This window comes from Carcharhinus amblyrhynchos, chromosome X (genome assembly GCF_965287045.1).
Source record: "Carcharhinus amblyrhynchos chromosome X, sCarAmb.v2.hapA, whole genome shotgun sequence".
In the NCBI taxonomy this organism is placed as follows: Eukaryota; Metazoa; Chordata; class Chondrichthyes; order Carcharhiniformes; family Carcharhinidae; genus Carcharhinus; species Carcharhinus amblyrhynchos.
The window spans coordinates 13,010,728-13,029,033 of NC_137359.1; the positions used below are offsets into that span (position 1 = coordinate 13,010,728).

Consider the following 18,306-nt stretch of genomic DNA (forward strand, 5'->3'; position numbering starts at 1 on the left):
CATGCAAACGAGATACCTAGCACTACACTGGCACTGAAATTCATATGCCACATTACTCGTATGATTGGCAGAATGTCTTTTTGGCAGCATCTTGTTAGTGGCGAATACTGCTAGTGTTGCTATTGCATACTAGCAGCATGAAAAGACGAGATCTGCCCGTTGCTCAATTTTTTGAGATACCTTGCCAGGGTGATCTGAGGTAGATGGAGCACTTTTCAGGGTTGAAAGTTCACACGTTATACGATTGGTTTTATTGACAGCCTTCTAAATAGGCTCCAAGCCATTTGCTCACCATGCAAACTATGATGCTGAAATTTTGCACATAAAAAGGCATCCTGTGGGATAATGGCTACCCTGTTCAGATCATTTTCTGTTGTATATGGAACAAAATCATGAATGGGCCTAAGGCCATCACTTATCTGGTGCTGAAAAGCACCCAATCTACCTCAGATTTTCCTGGATGGGCAAGGTATCTCAACTTACCCTTTCAAATCACTACTAAGCAACAGCAACATGCGTGATATTCACTACTAACAGAATGCTGTCGTCAAAGTTCCTCAGGGTAGTGTTCTAGATCCAACCATCCTCAGCTGTTTCATCAATGATCTTCCTTCCATCGAGGTCAGAACTGGGGATGGTTGCTCATGATTGAACAATGTTCAGCATCGTTTGCTTTTCCTCATATACTGAAGCAATCCATATCTGAATGCAGCATAACCAGGACAATATCCAGGCTTGAACTGACAAGTAGCAAGTAACATTCATGCTACATAAGTGCCAGGCAACGACTATCACCAACAAGAAAGAATCCAAACATCAACCCTTGATAGTCAATGGCATTACCATAGTTGAGTCCCCCACTATCAACATCCTTGGGGTCACCATTGACCAGAAATTGAACTGGATGAGCCATAAGTATACTGTGGCTACAAGAGCTGGTCAGAGGCTAGGAATCCTGCAGCAGGTAACTCACCGCCTGACACCACAAAGCCTGTCCACCATTTACAAGTTACAAATCAGGAGTGTGATGGAATAATCTCCACTTGCCTAGATGAGTGCAGCTCCAACAACACCCAAGAAGTTTGCTATCAGCCAGGACAAAGCACCCACAACGAACCCACAAACACTCATTCCCTCCACCAATGAACAATGACAGCAGTGTGTACCAGCTATAAGATGCACTGCAGGAAGTCAGCAAGAGACCTTATGCACCACCTTACAAACCCATGACCACTACCATCTAGAAGGACTGGGCAACAGACATGGGAAAAGCACCATCTGGAAGTTCCTCTCCAAGTCAATCACCCAACTTGGAAATATATCACTGTTCCTTCAATCGCGAGGTCAAAATCCTGGAACTCCCTTCCTAATAGCATTGTGGGTGAACCTACACCACATGGACTACAGCTGCTCAAGAAGGCAACTCACCACCACCTTCATAAAGACAATTAGGAATGGGCAATAAATGCTGGCCTCACCAGCAACACCCACATATCAGAAATTAATTTTGAAAAAAGCCAAAAAGACATTCTGCCTATCATACAAAATAGTAATGTGGTATATGAACATGCCAGGGTGAAGCCAGGTGTGTAGATAGATCATATGCCCCAAAGACTGACAGATTGTATCAGTGTGTCCCTTCTGCTGTTTGCAGTGAGCAAAGGAGAAACCACACCCAACCAGCCCATGCTTGCAAAACTGAAAGCACAATGTCCAAGATGGATGTGATTCTGCAACTGAGGATTATTTAGCAAATGTTCTTCAATGTACTAAAAGTTACACTGATAACCTATTTGAGATAGTCAGCTTCGCAGTGTGGCACATTTGCATGTAATGCAAGCTACATATATTAATTCAAGACCCTATTTTTTTGCAGACAGAAAGAACTTATACAACATTGAGCCTATTTTAAACAAACTTTTGAAGTCCTCTATAACTTTGTTCTGCCTTCACACTCTAAATTTCTGCTTGTTCTCCACTCCAGAAGAGGTCAATCTTACCAGATACACACCCTGACCATCTGTAATTCTTTCTCACAACAATGTGCAATTGAAACTTTACTCCCCACCTTACGTATCTTCCAAACTCTCACCTTTACATAATATCTTCAACATTGTATTCCCACTCAATGTCCACCCTTCTGCCTTTCAAGTGCAGACTTTTGTTTTAAAAAGTGAGCCGAACAAACAGCAGCACACAATAAACAAGGCACATGAAATACACATATGGACAATACATGTAGCAGAGAGTGTCAACACAAATAACCTGGTCCAAATAGTCTCTTAAGATTAGATAGCCACACATATCTCACCATAGGCAGGCACTGAATTAATATGTCCATAGCAGACCATTAAATCCATCAGTTTATTCTATATGATACATAATACAGTGCCTCTAGCTGAAGATAAGTAAACTGGTTAAAGAGAACTACTTTCCCAATAGTTTAGCAGTTTTATCTATCCAATGAGTAACTGAGCTATACTAATCAGTAAGATCCCAGGTTCAAACCTGTGTGTGTGCTCAATTAACTAGCTGCATTCAGGGGAGTAGAAGCCCCAAAGGGAAAGCAAACTCTTTAGGAACCTCACCTCAGCAAGCCACTCCTTCAAGACAGCAGAAAAAGGACAATTCTCTGGAACATTCACCAATACAAAACTGCATCTCCAGTACAGTTAGCACCTTTTGCTTTTCACCTGAAGAAACCTATTGCACTGAAAGTCTGCGCGAGTAGGCTAGCTTTTTGTTCCTTAACTGGGCTCCAGCCTAGTTGAGTAGTGAACAGTTGACCATGTACTCTCATCCCAGAGATGATGCACAAATTTACCATTGGACAATTTATCTTATGGCAGGTCTATTCAGCCTCTTGACATAAATAAGACAACCTTTCTTGCCATGCCAAATTAACAATTTGTTAAGAGTGAAACCATGATGTGCTCATAACATATTGGTTGTCACCACTGTTAAAGACAAATGCAGGTTGGGTTGTTTTATTTACACAGGACTCGCTATAAACCGAGACACCAGGTAAGATTAGATATTTAAGTATCATTAAGCTCTGTCATCTGCCAAACTTGCTAGTTTGGATGAATCTCACAATATCCATTTATTATTTTTGGGAAGACTGATAATTAATCTGATTAACTACGTACAAAATTCAGGAAACTACACTATTTAAACTACATGGAAGTTTCAAAAATCAAGAAAAAAATAAGGTGGCATGTTTTTGGCAAACCAAATAAACTGAGGGACAAAGTAAAAGGGGCAGCCCTTAAAACGAGGGGGAGCTGCCCCAAACAAAATAAACCAAAGTGTAAAGGAAACTTAAAAACATCAAATAAAAACATGATTAAGAAGGTCGATAATACCCCAGCTCCTATGGGGCCCAACAGGCATGGAAGGCCTCAATGGTGCCCACGGACTCCACATGCTCTCTCTCCAGGGACACCCGGACACGAATGCAGCAATGGTAGAGGGGCTGACAGTTGGGTTGGACAGCCCCTCGGTTGCCCACTGCCTGGACCTTATTTATAGCGACTCTGGCCAGGCCCAGGAGCAGGTCCTCTACCTTCTAAGCCCCCCCTCCCCACTGGGTGCCCGTAAACCAGGAGCATGAGACTGAAGTGCAAACAGATCAAAAAAAGGTTTCTCAGGTAACAGAAAAGGGAGTACAGCCTATAACAGTGGACAGAGGCCACCACTATTCCCTGATGCACGTAATGGCTTTGTTAACCGGCTGGTGCTCCAGCTCTTAATTTAAACATGTATGTTTGTTCACAATACAAAATATCTACATATCCACCCACTTGATACAAACAATTTTTTCATTCACCTTTAAAGGAGAAAGTGAACATCAAAAGCATTTCCTTTGCTCCATCTTCAAATAATCTCCCCATATCTCCTAAATGTAGATCCTCAGAATTAAAGGATTCCCTCCTGATCCCAATCCATATACAAACTATTTCAAATGTTTCCCTCTCGTCAGATATTGCTCCCCTCACTTTCAAAGCCACCGTCATCATACCTCCTTTAAAAATCCACTCTTCATCCATCTCTCCTTGCAAGCTACCACTCCATCATCAATCTCCAGTTCCTCACCAAAGTCCTTGAAAGTGTTGTCACCTCCCAAATCAACGTCCATCTTTCGACATCCCTATTTTTGAATATCTCCACTCAGGTTTTCTTTCATAACAGCCCTAATCAGTTACAAAATTTCGTAGCTATGGTCATGCCCATAATACCCGATCCCTCCTTCTGTTCTCTTGACTTCTATTGCCTTTCATATGGTCACCACACTATCTTCCTTCCAACATCTCTGCTTTATCCAAGTCAGTGCTTGCACTCCTATCTATGCAATGATAGGCAAAGTATCTCCAGCACTTGTGCTCATCCCCCTCCAAAGGTCATGTCTGAAGTCCTCCAAGCATCTATCCATGCAGCTGCTGTCTATATGCTGCCCCTTAGCAATATCATCCAAAGAGATGATTCAGCTCCATGTGCCCAAGATGACAGAACAGTTTTACCTTTTCGATCCCAGGCTGAGTTTCTGGCCCAGTATTCTCTTCATTACCTCCACCTCTGCAATACCACAGTGTTCTCCTCTGTTTCAGCCCTTCTGTCAAAAAACTTTCATCCACCCCTTTATCAACATTAGGCCCAACTATTCCAACACCCTTCTGACTAGCTATCATCCTCCATGAACTTTCTTTGCATTTGAATATGGGTAGCAAAGTTCCATTCAGCCATCATTCCTATACGTGATGACTGATGCTGGCTTCTAGGCCCCAACGCCCCAAATGAAAACTGCTCAACCTGGTGTTTAAAATCACTTCATAGCCTCACTACTCCTAATTATCTTAACCTCTTCTTGCCCTGCAACCTTTGGAAAACGGTGTTCCTCCAACTTTGGCCGCTTATACATCTCCCATTCTGATAGCTGTGCAATTATGTTACCCATGCCTTAAAGTCAAATTCCATCCTTAAAATTAGTCTTGTCTTCTCTTCAGAGCCTTCATAAATTCCACCTTCGATCAAACTTTCAATCAACCCTATTATCTCTTCCTTTGACTTGGTGTAGAATTTTATCCAATTATGCTTCTGTGAAGCACCTTGGAATGCTTTAAAGGTGCTACATAAACACAAGTTTTGTGTTATTGAACCGATCATGGGCAGGCTATTCAACTATTCATCACAAACAAGCCCAATCTTGCCCTTACCAGACACTCAGTATGCAAAAGCAATGCTTTTCCAGAGGAGCATTAACTGCAGCTAATTATTCCTCCCTCATAGTTCACTGGCCGACTGTAACACCTCAAACTGCTTGCCCAGCTGAGACCTAGCTGCTAATCAGGAATTGAACTTCAGACCTTGCCAGTACAGCTTAGAATCACATTAGTCATTGCCACTACTAACTAGGAAAATCTACAAAAGATACAGTACATTCATCATAAAATACTTCCTCCCAATTATTGATCAAAAGCTGAGGAATATTTGCCAGCTCACTGATGTTCTTTTATTATATTTCCCCACGTTATAGGCATCAACCTTAAAATCTACCCCATTTGTCAAGGATCACATATTGCTTATAGGTTGCCACAGTCTGTATTTAAGAACAGTGACTGAGCACCTGGGCAAATGTAAACTGGCCAGAGGAAACCACAGTGTGACATATTTGTTACAAATTTAACAGTTGATTTTTTTTGAGCAGGTTACTAACATGATAGATGAGGAAGTGTCAATGACTATTATTTATAAGGACTTCCAGAAGGTTCCATACAAGGGATTGTTTGCAAAAATTATAGGGAATGGAATTGAAAGCAAGCTATGGATATGATTTGGGATTTACATACAAAGAATCCATACAGTGCAAAAAGGGGGCCATTCGGCCCATCAAGTCTGCACCAACGACAATCCCACCCAGGCACTATCCTTGTAACCCCACGTAATCCCCCGACACGAAGGGGAAATCCCACCCAGACCTATTCCCCGTAATGCCAAGTATTTACCCCGCTAATCCCCCTAAAATACACATCTTGGGACACCAAGGGACAATTTATCATGGCCAATGCGCACATCTTTGGACTGTGGGGAAAAACCCACGCAGAAACGGGGAGAACGAGCAAACTCCGCACAGTCACCCAAGCTGGGAATTGAACCCAGGTCCCTGGTGCTGTGAGGCAGCAGCGCCAACCACTGTGGCACTGTGCTGTTTCTTCTGGGATTACTTCTAAGAGATAAGAGAATAATGGAGGTCTACTCCAATTAACATGGTGTGACTATGTATCGCCCAGGGAACTACACCAAGGCTTCAGCTTTTCACTATATTTATAAATTTGTTGCTGATACCAAGTTGGATGGCAGAGTAAACAACATAAATGGGAGCATAAAGTTACAAAGAGGTATTCACGAATATTTCCTGCAACATAACATTTACTTAATATTTGATTAGAAAGATGGGAGGATAGTACTTTATGTTGGAATTATTCATATCCAAACTATAATATTCTTGCCTTAGGTTTAATGCAAAGTCAGAACAAAAATCACTGAAGCAAGAGAATGCAGCTGCAACCCTATAGAAACAGCTAGCAGTGGTCTTGTTATTCAGGTAGAACACAGAACATAACAGCGCAGTACAGGCCCTTCGGCCCTCGATATTGCGCCAACCAATCCAAAGCCCATCTAACCTACACTATTCCAATATCATCCATATGTTTATCCAATGACCATTTAAATGCCCTTAATGTTGGTGAATCCACTACTGTTGCAGGCAGGGCATTCCACGCTCTTGCTCCTGAGTAAAGAACCTACCTCTGACATCTATCCTATACCTCAATCTAAAGCTAGGTCTCCTTGTGCTAGCCATCTCCATCTGAGGGAAAAAGGTTCACACTATCCATGCTATCTAATCCTCTGATCATGTTACATGCCTCTATTAAGACACCTCTTAACCTTCTTCTCTCTAACAAAAACCGCCTCAAGTCCCTCAGCCTTTCCTCATAAGACCTTCCCACCATACCGGGCAACGTCCTTGTAAATCTCTTCTGCACCCTTTCCAATGCTTCCACACCCTTCCTATAATGCGGCAACCAGAACCATACGCAATATTCCAAGTGCAGCCGCACCAGAGTTTTGTACAGCTGCAACATGATCTCATGGCTCCTAAACTCAATCCCTCTACCAATAAAAGCTAACACACCTTCTTACGCCTTCTCAACAACCCGATCAACCTGGGTGCCAACTTTCAGGGATCTATGCACACAGACACCGAGATCTCTCTGCTCAACCACACTACCAAGTGACTTACCATTAGCCCAGTACTCTGTATTCCTGTTACCCCTTCCAAAGTGAATCACTTCACACTTTTCCACATTAAACTCCATTTGCCACCTCTCAGCCCAGCTCTGCAGCTTATCTACGTCCCTCTGTAACCTGCAATATCCTTCCGCACTGTCCACAACTCCACCGACTTTAGTATCATCTGCAAATTTGCTAATCCATCCTTCTACTCCCTCACCCAGGTCATTTATAAAAATGACAAACAGCAGTGGCCCCAAAACAGATCCTTGCAGTACACCACTAGTAACTGAACTCCAGGATGAACATTTCCCATCAACCACCACCCTCTGTCTTCTTGCTGCTAGCCAATTTCTGATCCAAACTGCTAAATCACCCTCAATCCCATGCCTCCGTATCTTCTGCAACAGCTTGCCGTGGGGAACCTTATCAAACACTTTACTGAAATCCATGTACACCACATCAACTGCTTTACCCTCATCCACCTCTTTGGTCACCTTCTCAAATAACTCAATAAGGTTTGTGAGGCATGACCTACCCTTCACAAAACCACGCTAACTATCCCTAATCAAATTATTCCTTTCTAGATGATTATAAATCCTATCTCTTATAAACCTTTCCAAAAAACTTTGCCCACAACAGAAGTAAGGCTCACTAGTCTATAATGACCAGGGTTGTCTCTACTCCCCTTTTTGAACAAGGGGACATTTGCTATCCTCCAGTCTTCTGGCACTATTCCTGTAGACAATGACAGCCTAAAGATCAAAGCCAAAGGTTCTGCAATCTCCACCCTAGTCTCCCAGAGAATCCGAGAATAAATCCCATCAGCCCAGGGAACTTACCTATTTTCATACTTTCCAGAATTGCTAACACCTCTTCATGAACCTCAATCCCGTTTAGTCTAATAGCCTGTATCTCAGTACTCTCCTCGACAACATTGTCTTTTTCCTGTGATGAAAAATATTCATTTAGCGCCTCTCCCATCTCCTCGGACTCCACACACAACTTCTCACTACTGTCCTTGGCTGGCTCTAATCTTACCCTAGTCATTCTTTTATTCCTGACATACCTATAGAAAACTTTATAGAGTTTTCCTTGATCCTACCTGTCAAAGACTTCTCATGTCCCCTCCTGGCTCACTTGTAACTCTCAAGTGCACTAACTGAGCCTTCACGTCTCATCTTGACATAGGTCTCTTTCTTCCTCTTCACAAGCGATTCAACTTCTTTAGTAAACCACGGCTCCCTTGCTCAACCACTTCCTCCCTGCCTGACAGGTACATACTTATCAAGGACACGCAACAGCTGTTCCTTGAATAAGCTCCACATTTCAATTGTGCCCATCGGCTGCAGTTTCCTTCCACATCCTATGCATCTTAAATCTCGCCTAATCGCATCATAATTTCCTTTCCCCCAGCTATAACTCTTGCCCTGCTGTATATATCTATCCTTTTCCATTGCTAATGTAAACGTAACCGAATTGTGGTCACTATCACCAAAGTGTTCACCTACCTCCAAATCTAACACCTGGCCTGGTTCATTACCCAGTACCAAATCCAATGTGGCCTCACCTCTTGTTGGCTTATCTACTTATTGTGTCAGGAACCCCTCCTGCACACGAGACAAAAACTGACCCATCTAAAGTACTCAAACTATAGCTTTTCCAGTCAATATTTGTAAAGTTAAAATCCCCCATTAACAACTACCCTGTTACTTTCGCTCCTATCCAGGATCATCTTTGCAATTCTTTCCTCTACATCTCTGGAACTTTTCGGAGGCCTATAGAAAACTCCCAACAGGGTGACCTCTCTTTTCCTGTTTCTAACCTCAGCCCATACTACCTCACTAGACAAGTCCTCATCAAACATCCGTAGTACAGTCCCTGACTAACAATGCCACACATCCCCCTCTTTTACCATCTTCCCTGATCTTACTGAAATATCTAAACCCCAGAACCTGCAACAACCATTCCTGTCCCTGCCTCCAAAATGGCCACAACATCGAAGTCCCAACTATCAACCCATGCTGCAAGTTCACCCACCTTTCCAGATGCTCCTGACATACCTCAAACCACCTTCCTGCCTGCTGGTACACTCCTGCGACCGTAAAACCTTATTCACGACCTCACCACTTTCAACCTCCTGTACACTGGAGCTACAATTCAGGTTCCCACCCCCCTGCTGAATTAGTTTAAACCCTCCCTAAGAGCATTAGCAAATTTCCCCCCAAGGATATTGGTACCCCTCAGGTTCAGGTGTAGACCATCCCATTTGTAGAGGTCCCACCTACCCCAGAATGACCCCCAATTATCCAGGTATCCGAATCCCTCCCTTCTGCACCATCCCTGTAGCCACGTATTCAACTGCTCTCTCTCCCTATTCCTCTCCTTGCTGGCACGTGGCATGAGTAACAAACCAAAGATAACAACTCTGTTCTAGCTCTAAGCTTCCACCTAACTCCCTGAATTTCTGTCTTACAGCCCCATCCCTTTTCCTACCTATGTCTTTGTTGCCTAAGTGGACCATGACTTGAGGCTGGTGCCCCTACCCCTTAAGGATCCCAAAAATAAGATCCAAGACATCACGGACCCCAGCATCTGGGAGGCAACACACCAACCGTGATTCTCTCTCGTTCCCACAGAATCTCCTATCTATCCTCCGAACTGTGGAGTCCCCAATGACTAATGCTTTATTCCTCTCCCCACTTCCCTTATAAGCCACAGGGGCAGACTCTGTGCCAGAGACCTGTATCCCATGGCTTACCCCTGGTGAGTCCCTCCCCGCCCCAACAATATCCAAAACGTTATACTTGTTAGACAGAGAAACAGCGACAGGTACTCAGAATATGCCGCACTGCAGTTAACCTACCCATTCATATACATCCCTCCCACTGGTCCTTGGTCTGTGGCCACCTCTTCTGATGGGTTACAGTGACCTTGAATTAAATTGGACTATTTCTCGTGAAAACAAGATTTGAATTTTTGACAGATGAATCAGCTCCCATTTTAATAAAGCAGGGCATTATTATAATTATGCCTCACATGAAACTGGCACTAAACCAACATATTAACAACACAAGAAAATTCTGTAAATACCCTACCAGCTGTTGGTCTGCACCATAAAGACCAAGTCAGTCCCAAGTCCAATTGGAATCTATGCAGCACTTGATCTCAACCAGGAAGAGGGCGATTGTACTGCAATTGGGGTAAGGGGAAGAAAATTCGAAGGTTCCCGCTGTCTGCTTCCCATGTCTCTCTGCTGGAAAGCGTGCACTTGAATATGAGCTATGGACAGAAATTTGACTTAGCTTCAATGTCTCCTCCAATCCAATGGCCTACCAACACACACACACACACACAAAGAATGATCATTTGGACAAGATATAAAAGCTGAATCAGTGCTCTTAGAAGAGAAGGGGGCGAAACAGGAAAGTGGAAAGGGCACCTCAATCAAAAGAATTTACTCATTCTTTATGGCATGCCATTATTTATTAAGTTGCTACTCAGCAAAAAAATCAACATAATACACTTTTCTGCGCATTAACACCTACATTCATGATGCTATATTTTCAAACTAAAACCGCACAACCAGCAGGAATTAATTTCCTAACCTGAATTTTCCAAAACCAGACCAATTAACTTAGGGCACAGGCTCCTAGGGAAAGGTATCCAGGTTATTTTTAGAAACCATCCAAGAGTGGGGTCCTCATACAAAACTATAAAAAATAAAAAGTGCTGATAAATGGTTGTAAAAGTTGTGGTGGACTTCCAGAAACAATACTGAGTGCACGATTTGCCTGGAATTTTCTTTTCAAAAGCCTTTTTTTAAAATCCTTTCCACCAGTTGTTCCATATCCCTTGATATCATTACACTAAAAAAGGTTCAATTGACCCACCGTTCACAGCCTTTTGGGGAGCAAATGCCAGATTTCAAATACACTGTTTGAAAAATAGCTTCCTAATTTCACTCCTGAATGGCCTCCTCTAATTTAAGATTATACCCACTTCTGGATTGTTCTGGAGCGCCCATGAGTGGAAATAGCTTCCCCATGTCTACCATATTGAATCTTATCATTTTAAATACCATGATTAGAGTGCCTCAAACTCAAGTGATTAAAAGCAGAGGTCATAGAATCCCTACAGTGCATGAGGCCATTCGGCCCATCGAGTCTGCACTGGCTCTCTGAAAGTACCTTGCCCTGGCCTAGCCCCCCCCCCCCCCCACCTTATCCCCGTAACACCACACATTTACCCCACTAATTCTCCTAACTTACGCGTTTTGTGACACAAAGGGGCAATTTAGCACGGGCATTCCACCTAACCTGCACGTCTTTGGAGTATGGAAGGAAACCAGAGCACAGAGGAAAACCACGCAGACATAGGGAGAACATGCAAATGCCATAGTCACCTGAGGTTAGAATTGAACCCGAGTCCCTAATGCTGTGAGGCAGCAGTGCTCACCACCGTGCCATCATCCATGTAGTAAAAGAAGAAAATGCAGAAAATATTTCAGCTACGTGCACGTTGAATTGTGTACATAGACACCTAAATCCCGATGCTCCCCTGCAGTCCCCAATTTCTCACCATTTAGAAAATACCCTGATTCATCCTTTTTGAGTCCAAAATGGATGACCTTACACATGCTCACATTGCGTTCTACTTGCCACTGTTTATAGCCTAACAGTTAAAGGCACAGCCATCAATGAAATGGGGGATTGTGGAACACCGGAGTTGGAGGAATGCAAAGTTTTTGGAAGGTTGTAAGACTGGAGTAGGTGACATAGATAAGAGGAGGTAAGGCCAAGAAAGGAAAGTAAAGGAAACATCTGAGCACCTGGAGTCCCTCTGACCTATACACCGCCTGTAGCAATTGAACCAAAAGGTGCTTATCAAGACCATTTTCATCCAGTTGTACATTGCCATGGTGATAGCCTTAAGCTAGTCACTAATATAAATTAAATTCAAATTGCAAGCCTTTGATGATGATAATAATGCCTCTGTAACATTTTAAAATTACATCCTATATGTTTGTAGCAATCAATGAAATCCTCCGATGAGTGAATTTATAGTTAGGTGAACCATTGAAATCAGGAACATTCCAAGTTTAAAACCTAGTTTCTGATTAACTCTTAAGCAGTAATTGGGTGCTACAATTAGCCTCAGTACATATTGCTTGGAAAGTAGAAAAGCCATACAGTGTTCTTGCTCTAGATAGCAATCCAGTAACTGTTACAGGGAATCCATGTGTATGAACAATGGAGAAGAACAAAATCTTTGTTCGATTACGATGCCTCAATCATAGAATAGCTCACAAACATTCACATCAAGGTGCTTACATGAATGGCTGAGGTAGCAGAGCACCCACAGCACATCTTGGCAAGAAAACAATAACTTGAAGGAAAAAAAGGGTGGACAAAGAAAACTTTCAATAACATTTGGAAGAAGCAATGGGTAGATGCAAGAGGTGTGGTGGTACTGAGTGATGTAGACCAGAAAGGGTCCTTTGGTTCCTTCGTCGGTTATTATCAACCGATGACAGAACTAGAATTGAGCTTTGCCCTTGGATAAAAATATTTGCTGCCAATTGCTATCCAGTGATATATGTATGAATATTAAATGCGGCTCTACAGCAACATCTAGAAAAAGAGGACAAAGCGCATACTTACAATTTGTAAAATGTTTACGTTGTTTAAAGAAAAAGTCCAAAGCCCAGGGCTCCAAGACATACACACTTGTCTCAATAAATTAATGAAACTAGCTGCAGAAGATTAATTAATTGCAGAAGACTGGCATCCACACACCAGCCCCTTTATCCAGACAATATCACAAGCCAATGAAAATACAGGTCTACGATTCTGCCTTTGCGATAAGGAAGTTGGTTGTAAAAATGCAAATACGGAGAGCCAGTATATTAATATATACTCTCCCTAGATATGTAACTAACAAGTGCCGGTATTAAAGCATCTAAACAATATCTGGCAGTGAACTACTGGATTACGATTCAAAGGTAGTAAAGCCCAAAAGTACAGCTCAAAATTGTTGTGGATAGCAGCATAATTTCTCTTCACCAGCATGAACTACAACTTTTTATGCAGGACCATTCATTATCTACACACAATTAAGCAATATTGAAAATACATTTTGTATTTTTCTTACCATTATGCAGCAGGGACTCCAGCTGCAATTGCAGTGCTGGTAACACAACAGAAGTTCAATTTAAAAAGTACAGAACAGTACATGGAAGGCAGTGTTCTATTACAAGATGGGGTGGTGGGTTCAGAAACCAATTCAGTTATTAAACTATTGAGTTAAGTTCATAGATAGCCTATTTCAATTACAGTGAATTGAAAACAATAGGCTTTAGCATTATATTTTTGTGGATCATTTTTCTGTAAGCTTATTTTTCTAAGCATTTTCAATTAGTACTTTATCCAAATGGTGCCACGAGCAGTTTTTGCAAACCAACGTACACAGATTTCATCAAAATAAGAATTTTTCATAAACGCAAATGATTCCACGTTATTGACTCTGAAGTCTCATAAGCCTAAAGATTTCTAAATTTAAAATGGTCTCTTCCATTAATTTCTTAAAGCGGTTAGGAATGCGTCCATAATCCAGCATACAATAAAACAAAATTAGAAAAATCTCATGGGAATTCACTTCGTTTGAGGAGTGTGAAACGAAGAGAGTTTCTCTATAATCCTCCAGTTTATGTTGGTCAGGGAACGGTTGTACATGTTTTAATTAAATTGAGCCCGTTAGTGATTTAATAAACCTTTTATTCAAATTATAGTTCCTGATTTTAGCCAAAAATGAATATATTAATCCGCTGGGCTATTTGATTGCGATTTTGATGCCGCGTGAAATGAAATGTCTCAAATAAACAGTTTGAAACGATTTATGATTATCCGAATGGATTCAATTACAGTATTCAAGCGAACCTTTTGTTAGTCCCCACTTATGAACCACGTAGCGCCTCTCTCCAAAATCAGGGCCAAGAAGACACACCCCCACCCCCACTTCCGACTTGCAAACAAAATACAACTACAAACTTTCAGGACTTTCACAAATCACAACATTTCAACCGATCTACCAGTTACTTTTCTTTCCCCGCCAACGGAAAGTCATCCCAAAGCTGATGAAATGTTCTGAATAACCCCACGGTGTGGCAGGGAATTATTTAAATTAAATACCATTAAAATTTAAGTGTTACAGTTTTCCACTTCCCAAAATCTAATAGCGCTGCACCAAAATATGACAAAACATTTTTGAAAAAATAAAATAAAACATAAAGAGTTCAGGCTTGTCATTCGATTCAAATACTGTTAATGCACTTCCCAAAACCTAGTTTCATCATCCAGATATTTTACAAAAGCGATTAATGCCGGATGATATAAGGATTGTGTTTTTTAAAATGCCAGGACTTCTAAGTGCATTAAATACTGTCGTGTAAACTTGTTCACAAAGATTCTGATCGAAAATGTCTCAATACAGCATATAGTCTGTGATAATCTCTGCAAATTAGCGGGAGAATGCATCCGAATGTTGACCCACATTTTGATGTGATAACTAGCTGGATTTTTATTTTTTTTCAAAAACACCCTGTCCCATTGAAACCACCCGCAGGATGATGCACAAGGGCAGAGGGAAATACAAGGGACAAACGTTCCCCAGACTTAAAAAGATGCAGTTCGGTGTTTTTAAATTTAAGAACGAAGAAGGTGCATTCAAATCCATAATTTTCCCCTTTATTCACCCCCCCCATATAATTTACATGAGGAACTCTTAATCCCCTGGGCGCGCACTCACTCACCTTTAAAGGGATCCAATTTTTCGAGAGGCAAATTGCACCCCAAGAAAGGTCCAGCATGTTTTCAAACATGTCTGCTTCGATAGCTAACTCCCAAGGCTGTGTTTATACATTTTAAATTAACGGATTCTTTGATTAGCGCCCAACAACAGGCCGACTCCCAACCGGTTGCAAAGCCGAGCAGGAAGACAAAATGATTTATTTGCACATATCTCAAATGCATCGAAAAAGCCTTTCCCCGCCACATAAGACACACGCACCCCCTCTTTCCCCACACTTTTATTTCATCCTCAATAATACTAATAATTCGCACCTTTCGATTCACTTCCTTCTTGACCCCATTTTTTAAAAAATTTAAAAATCAAGCTTCCAGTTAACTATATTCACTCACTTTCACTCCATCCTCGCTCGCTCCACTTTAATATTCGGTAAGTTTATTGGGAAATCTCTTGTTTTTTTTCTGAGGAGTGGGGGGCCTTAATTTCGAATGTAATTTTAATTTTTAAATCTATAAAATCCCTGTCGGGAAACAGAAATACTTGAAGCGAACGGCCATCTTGGAAACCCTGAGAAAGGAAAATAATCCCGCGCACTCGACTGCCGCCTGCTTCCGGCATTTGAGCCGAAGACGCCGATGTTAACCACCTTTGACTATTTTGTTCATGTCCTTATTTTTAAAGCTCGGTTTGGGATTTTATTTTTTCAAAATAAAGAAGTATGGGCTTGACGGAGATATTATTTTTAGGGGGACGGTGGGTCGGCCAAGTCGTTCGCAGCAGCGTTTCGACGTGTAGTCATCCGCAGAGTTTAAAATCTCCCGTTTAAAGCGGAACGTGGATTTAGAGGATTGGAAACCTAGAGTTTTGGGGTGACTTCTACTCATTTATCTTACTTCTAAAGAGAGGCAGAGGAAGAAATCGCTCTTTTTAACTTGAAAAGATGTATTTTAAAAACATGGACACCCCTACCCCCCTCCCCCCCGTTCCCCTTCCCAGCTGTGGAATGTGCTGGACGATGATATGCTTTGCTATCAGACTGTAATCTGATGTTTGCTTGCAGCTACATTTCATCGGAGCCATCTACACGGGACGAAGGGGTAGGTATTGTGTATTTGAGATTAGGAAATGAATAAATGCAGAGTATCTGTCCATTTTAAATCATCATAAACTGGCTTTATTTACCTTCTTTCTCACCCCCTCCCCTTTCACATTTTTAACCTTTGGTCTCCTGAGATTGATGTCTGCTACTCAGATACAGTTCCACAAGTGTCAGTAGTCCTTCTGCCCTTTACCCAGGCAGTTAATCTTGTTGGATATAATTTTACAACATGTAAGGAAGCCATTTAGTGCAATAGGCCAGTACTAATTCTCCATATCCCTAAAATGTTTGCCCACTTCCCTTTTAACAAAGCTGTGTTATCAATTCCACGACCACCCTATTTACAGTAGGTATTCCATGTCCTAATGGTCTACATTTCTTTTGCTCTTTTCCTTTGTCCTCATTACCTTAAATTCACGTCACCCTATTTTAGATGCTTTAACCCAGGGAAAATAGTTTTCTCCAAGATCACAAGTAGTGCTCTGATGAAGGATCACCCAGACTTGGCTCTATTCTCTCTCCACAGATGCTGTCAGACCTGCTGATCACAAACAGGCCTGTGATCCATACTGATCACAAACAGGAACCCCAGCTATATTTCCCTTATTTCCAAAGCTGGAGACAATCATATCTGAACTGAAATTGAGCACAAGCCAATCCAGTCGTTTTCCTAGCACGTAATTTAGTGAATCAAACCATTCTTAGGGTAGGTAGACCACACAATGTAGACAGATTCCTACTGCTTCCTTAGTGAGGGCCATCCAATCCCTTTCAAGGCATTCACTTGTATGGCTATTGGGAGGGAGAACTGCAGTCCAATGATAATTCTGCGTATCTCATTTCCACCACCAGCTCAGTCAGCCTGAAAATCAACTCCCATCGAAGAGAATTAGATAACCGATAAAGGTAGACAGCACAATTTACCAAAAAAGTGTGAATGTATTGCTGCCATTTTCCTAACCACAGGATGAACACACACCCTACCCCATTGAATATTGGTTCTACAAGATGGAGGTGCGTAATATCAGTTGCTGCTTGCCTCCATGCAACCCAATCATGGTAAGCACAAAACCTTGGTTACATACCCACATTTTCATACCTGGCTTCCAGGACTTCATGAGGTATCTGTCAAGTCAAGATGGTGGAAGGTCAGATGCAGAACAAATTATGACGTGTAGTCATTTCAGTATCAGTGTATAGTGCCATAGACAAGGCTTACTATGACAAATTGCTTAAAACCAGGTCCTCATATGACAGACAGATTTAGCACAGATGTGCCTGCCATCTGCCATGAGGCAGACTTCCTCTCTTCAGGATATATTCAGCAACAGATTGGTCTTCCTCTGTGCAACTGTTTGTCCTTTTGGCCACAAATCCATCTCTCGCAGCTTGGACCTTGATCTTGTACATGAACTAGAGGAAGCCTTTTTGCTGTATGTGGTGTAGTTCTATCCCATGAAGGGTCACTATTTGGGGCGGCATGGTGGCACAGTGGTTAGCACTGCTGCCTCAGTGCTAGGGACCCGAGTAGAATTCACGGCTCGGGTCACTGTCTGTGTGGAGGCTGCACGTTCTCCGTGTCTGTGTGGGTTTTCTCCGGTTTCCTCCCACAGTCCAAAGACATGCTGGTTCAGTGTTTTGGCTACGCTAAATTCTCCCTCATTGTACCTGAACAGGCGCCGGAGTGTGGCAACTGGGGGATTTTCACAGTAACTTAACCTGCAGTGTGAATGTAAGCCTACTTGTGATTAATAAGTAAACTTACTTGGACAAAACATCTTAAGCTATATTTTACACTATAACAACAGCAGTACGATAAAGTACCACTCCCAAAATAATTTTGATGTATTTGCTACAGCCAGCAAAGGGAGGAAGCCCATCTTACAAAGGTCTTCTTAACCACCAGCCTCTGAGTCAGTCAAAGACCCAAAAGGCACCAACATTCTCAACTTTATATAAAAACAGCTTTATAAACTAAAAGCTTAAACTAGATTGGAACTTTCATTGAAGGAATACCAAATTTCCCTTCATTCCTTCAACATAGTCTTTCAGAGTTATGTCCTGGATGATTGCACTCCAACCCATAATACAGTTACACAAATGTATTAGTG

General features: G+C 41.9%; 1 protein-coding gene across 5 annotated transcripts in view; it reads right to left on the minus strand.

Moving 5' to 3' along the window:
- The window catches only part of kmt2d (lysine (K)-specific methyltransferase 2D), a 230,807-nt gene extending 215,155 nt beyond the window's left edge, over nucleotides 1-15,652 (minus strand). For all 5 annotated transcript variants that reach the window (XM_080217863.1, XM_080217861.1, XM_080217862.1 and 2 more), the window contains exon 1: nucleotides 15,489-15,652. The gene's annotated coding sequence lies outside the window, so the exon portion shown is untranslated. The remainder of the gene's footprint in view (nucleotides 1-15,488) is intronic.
- Nucleotides 15,653-18,306: the final 2,654 nt, after the last annotated feature.